Genomic DNA, 6,000 nt, shown 5'->3' with positions numbered 1-6,000 from the left:
AGAAAAGGATTTTCTTATAGAAAAAGCATTAAATTTTTAGCACCATTTGATGCCGATCGCATGCATAACCAAAGATGTTACAATCAACCTTAAGTATAAAACTTATTTATGACAGTTTAAACAATTTATTATTGCATGATTTATTGAAAATTGTAAGAAATGTTATTAAAAATTATCATTTTTTTTTTTTAAGTAGTTCAAATTATCGAACTTAGTCAAAATTAACAATGAAGCAAATTATCTACATTTAAATTATTATTGCACAGATTTTCATTAAATTTAATATCTTAAATATTGATATTTTCTTTAAAAATATCAATTTTTTATCATTTCTTTCATAATACTATTTTCAAACTATAAACACAAGTTTAATATATATATAAAATATTATTTGTCTTCTTAAAATCAAAAGTTATATAATTTTTTTCTCATTCGGCACATTAAAAAACTATTTGTTGTTATTAAATTAAGGTAAAAAAAATTCAACATTTCAATGATAGCACCATTTAAAGTACATAGCACTTAATAATCCAGAAAATGAGAAATCTACGAATTTATATTATAGATCTTTGCTATAATATGGTGTGATCACAGTTGATTTTAGTACTTTATAATGGCACAACAACAATCTCATCTTCGTCCTTGCTGACTTGTTCGTACAAACACAAATAATTTTGCTAGCCAGAGGCACTGTCTTCAATTAATTTTAAAATAATTATTATATTCATCTAAATGATACATCATAGATTATTTAATGCATCACTGAAAACTTTTATTAGTAGAAATAAAATTATGCACCATTTGGATTCTCTGAGCATTGATGCGATTGCTCTTCCACCATATATCAAATCATAATCTGGTAACTTTTCATTTGAGCTTGGACAACCAAACCAAAAATTACTTATTTCGGTTGGTTTAATATCTTCAACGTGCATTTTTAGATCGTTAAATTTCCAAAAATATTTTCCTTTAAAAAAATATGTCTTTCCTGAAAACAGATCAAAATATAAGTTTTACTTTGTTAAAAAAAAAAAATACTACTGTATATATGTATTTTTATTCTAAAAATCAGTTTATGGATTAAAGTTTAAATTAATTTTAACTCTAGTATTCCAAAACATAAAAAAGGAAAACGAAATTACGCTGAGAAAACATTTTATCAAAATTTTAAAATTTGAATTTATTTATAAAGAAGATAGTAAGGAAGAATTTGTGAAAAATAATTCATTTCAACAAATTACAAGAAGAGAAATAGCACTTTACTTATCAAAAATCTGATAAGTAAAGTGCTATCTCTCTTCTGCTATTTGCTACAGATTGAAAGAACAAAGTTCTATCTTCTGTTGTCTACAAGACAATATACACTAGGTCACAAAAGTATCCAAACACCTATAAAATGGAAGCATTTTTTTTAGTTATAACTCATTTCTTGCTTGAAATAGAAAAACAGTAATAACAGATGCAAAATCTTCAAACTTGTTATACTAAAATAAATATTTACATGTGCAAAAAATATTGATCAAAAACAAAAATACAGTTTTATTTCAAACTGTGAAAATTTTCACATCACAAAAGTACCCAGACAAAGGAAATAAATGATGGAAAGTGTCAGATCATTTGCTTAAAAACATATTTACAACAATTTGCAACAACAAATGAGTATTTGTTTCATATTTTGTCATTGTGAACAATGAAAACATGCAAATTAACCATTGTTATTAAAGGACTTATTATTAAGGAATAGCAAAAGGGAAAATCTGTGTGAAACCTTGCAGAACAGTTTTACATTCCAAAATCCACAATTCAAGACAGGAATTTCATAATGGNGTAACTTTCCTGGTTGTTATGAGTTTTTATTTTAAAAAAATATCTTTTATATTATTAAGCAAAATAGATAAAATTGTGTGGTGCCATTTGTTATGAGATTGTTATAAAAATACTCTCTATTTTTAATTACTATTGAATGGCAAAAAGCTTAATTTTGAGGGCAAGTTTCGAGTTTTATAAAAAAAAGTATGATTTTATTCGTTATTCATAATTAAGTCCTACACCTCTTGAGATACGACGCATGACACCCTTTATCTCCTCACCCTCTCGACTTTCAACTAAAATTTAATAGCATCAATGCCCCCATCCTTAGATATTAAGCAAAATAGACATCAACACACACAGAATTTTTGACTTTTTTGGATTTAGATCTCAAAACATGATTTGCAAAAAACTCTGAAGGTCAAATTTGACATGATTCCAATATTTTCTCTTATGTATACATAACAGCTGGGAAAGTAAAACACAATGTTCACAATAGATGGGGCTAGAAAAATTGTTATTCTGAGTTGTGGATGCGCTAAAAGGAGATAGAAGTGCATTGATTTAGCGGAAACTGGGGAAAAATCTGTTGTTCCATTATCCATTAAAATGAGATTCTGCTATAGTGGAATATTTATAATATCCCATGTTTATCATGGGGCATTATAATTATTCTACTTTTAAGTCATTAGGCTTGTATTAATTGAGTAAAAGTAATCACAAAATGTAAAGTCTTGTGATAGTCTGCACTATGTTATGTCATGTGATAGTTGATTGACTAATAATGTGTTAAAATTTTTTAAAAAGTATTTATAAATTTATAGCCCAAATATTTTAAAATAAAACCTTCAGAAGGACCAGATAATTGTTGGTCACCTCTCGAAACAGCTATTAAGCTTATATGCAGACTCCTAGATACTTTGATAGCTTTGTCTATTCTCTCATCCTAAATCTAGGTGAAAAAAAATGCTAAATTTGGGATTGCATAAATCTAAATAATCCAATAAATTTATCCCAAATTTAAGACGTCCGTAGTACTTATCATGGACACTGAATTGATCTGGATGAAATTTAAAATATTTATTGGACTTGGAGATATTAAGAGTTAAAGTTGGTACTTTAACATTACATGTGGCTGGGTGTACCTCGGTCTATGATGATTAATGTTTAATTATTTTTTCACATAGTCTAAAGAGAGAGTCTACAGCTTTTTACATGGCACAAAAGTTTATTTTATAGAAAATTCAAACATTATTACAAATTTAAATATTTTTTTATCATCAATTTCACACTAGAAAATACAAGTTTGTTAAAAAAAAAAAAAACATTAATATGTGGTGATGCACCTTTTTAAATAAATAGCAAAAAACACTTTCTTTAAATATACATTAAATTACTATTTTGTATCTTTTTAAAAATGGCAATTTTTACATCTATTTCATCATCATAATCATCATCTTGTAATAAAAATAATGTTTGGACAGATGAGGAGATCATTTTCACAAGAATAAATTGTCCCTGCCTTATCGTAATCTTCCAATTTCTTAATGAGAGGTGGTTTAATTTAAAGAAAATTATCTTAAAATTCGGTTGGCATGACGGGCCGTATGTCGATTTGTCCGTATCTTTAAAAACTTATTTCTAAAATTTGGAAAACATTTTTGTGCATTCTACATTTGTGTGTTTATAATAATAATAATAATAATAATAGAATCTGTACAGAAGTTGAGATCAATTATTTACAATACTTCTAAATACATTACATCATCGTCAACTATAAAAATTTTACAGTTTAGAACATGTAAAATGAGTTTAAACAAAAAAAAATCTTTACATAAAATTTAAAAAATGATTGAGATTCATTAAAATTACATTTTATTGTGTTTGTTTTTACTAAAACATTCCTTTTTTTTTTAATTTTTACAAACATAAAAAAGAATTTGCATTATTTTCAATTTAGTGATAATTACAGCATAATTTATTTTCATAAAATTTACATCAAGATAATTTTTAATTTTGTTCAATAAATCAAGCAATACCATGTTGCTATAATTTGTAATTTTTATTATTGCAATAGGATAGATAAAATAATAAATTAATAAATTAAAGTGTTTTTTTTTTTTTTAATATATTTTGAACTACTTAAAAAATAAAGTTCAATATTTTGGATGTTTTCAATGCAAGTTAATGATTCTGCGTAATTAACTGGGCAGTAATAATGCCCGTCTGAGGCCTTTGCTTTCTTGGAAGCTTCGCTTCATTACTCACTACTAATTACTAATATTTTTGTTCTATATCTGTTTGTATAAAATCTGAATGAATTGGGCTGGAAAAATTTGTGGTAATAAATGCAGTATGTTAATTTGGAGGTTAACATCTTTTTTTGTGGATGCCCTTCATGTTAAAAAGTATAAGTTTTATCTAAAGTATAAGATATTGGGAGCACATTAAAGAGAGTGTTTTAGAGTACAGTACATACAAAAATACAGGAAGTTTTTCGTACAGGAAACATTAGTTCTGAGAGCAGAGTTGAAGATTCGATTGAGGAATAAAAGGATCATAAGACACGCTTAATTATAACTTTTCCTAAGATAAAAGGCCTGGTGAAAATACTTCACAAGTATGTTCAATATCATATTGATCGGAGTATTTGGCAGTTCCAAATGTGCCAGTAATTTCAATTAGCAGTACAAAATTATACTATTTATTCTTTTTGTTTCATTATGTTGCATAAAGTTACTTGTTATCAATAAATATGAGTTGTGTGTGTTTGGACCTCATTAAAATACATTTCTGTCAGTTTTGGTCTGTTTTTTTAAGTAGAAACATACACTAAAATTAAATCAATAAAAGGAATTCAGTTTTTTGGAAGTGAAACAATTGAATAAAAAACACTAGGTATTCAAACAAATGTATATAATTCTAACATTTTCAACATTACAAAAGATAATTTAAAGTTTTATAAAACTATCTTTTAAATATATATCTAAATTTTTACTCTAGTACATGTTTTCTGTTCTATTTACAAAGCTGTTCAGCTTTATAAATATTTATAAAGTTCAAAGAAGATATTTTGTAATTCAAATACATTACAATTATATAATTTCTTTGGACATTGTATTTTTTTTATCCAACTGTTTCACACCTAAAAACCAGAATTCCCTTTACTAATAAAAATAATGTGGTGTACAGCATTTTATAAACTGCATATACACTATGGTTTTACATATGATATATCAATATCTATTAATAAACACGAAGATACAAGAAGACATTTTAAAGAAAATCTTTAGTAACGTTATTGTATAAAGACAGTTTATTGATTGATTTTTTCAAAAGATAAAAAAAATTATTGATTATTTCTGTTTATCTGAATAATCTTAAAATACAAATCTTATATTCATTTTATGATAAGAAATAGGAATGACATTTGTGATTCATTGACTAGAATAAAATACTTCTAATTGTTATTTTTTCTTTAGCATCAATTCTTTTAGATCCTTAAGAAAGAATTTTTTGTTAAAATAGATATTGTTATTCATGATTCATAAATGCAAAACGACAATTGAAAAATATCTTTTACTTATTTGCACAGTGTATGTATACTTTTACATTTTCGGAGAATCAAATACTTTTTGTGACATATAACATGAGATATCACAGTGGGTGTGTTTTTTCCTCCCTCTAAGATCTTAAAGGTGACAAAATCATTTTTGAATTATTTTTTGTATCTGCAAGATCTCTGAGAGGGTGTCATGTGATGTTTTCTTATCTACTTGGTGATACCTTGATCACTCAAGCAAAATAATCCAAGATTTTTGGGAAGTAACAATGATGGCCTCCACATTTGGAGGCAGCTGTGTTGTTGCAAATCTAGAGGTTTTTTTTTTTTGAGAACTATGTTGCTTCTCGCATAGTCATGTGACTAATATCAGTTACTTGATTAAAAATCTTGGAAACTGTCTCAAAGAGAATAAAAAACACATCCAGTATACTCTAATTAGCTAAAGGATAAAAATATGTAACATCTAAAAGATTTTAGAACATCTTCAGAATACATTATATTTAACAGTTCAAAAAGGTTACCGATAAACTGTATTATTCACAAAACACACTGGTAATAGGTTCTGGATAGTGGGGTGAATACATTATAGTTTTTTTCTTATAAAAAAAAAAGTCCTAAATTTGAAA

This window comes from Centruroides sculpturatus, unplaced genomic scaffold (assembly GCF_000671375.1).
Source record: "Centruroides sculpturatus isolate CEXI.00-Female unplaced genomic scaffold, Cexi_2.0 scaffold788, whole genome shotgun sequence".
Classification (NCBI taxonomy): Eukaryota; Metazoa; Arthropoda; class Arachnida; order Scorpiones; family Buthidae; genus Centruroides; species Centruroides sculpturatus.
Note: the sequence above shows the minus strand (reverse complement) of the source record.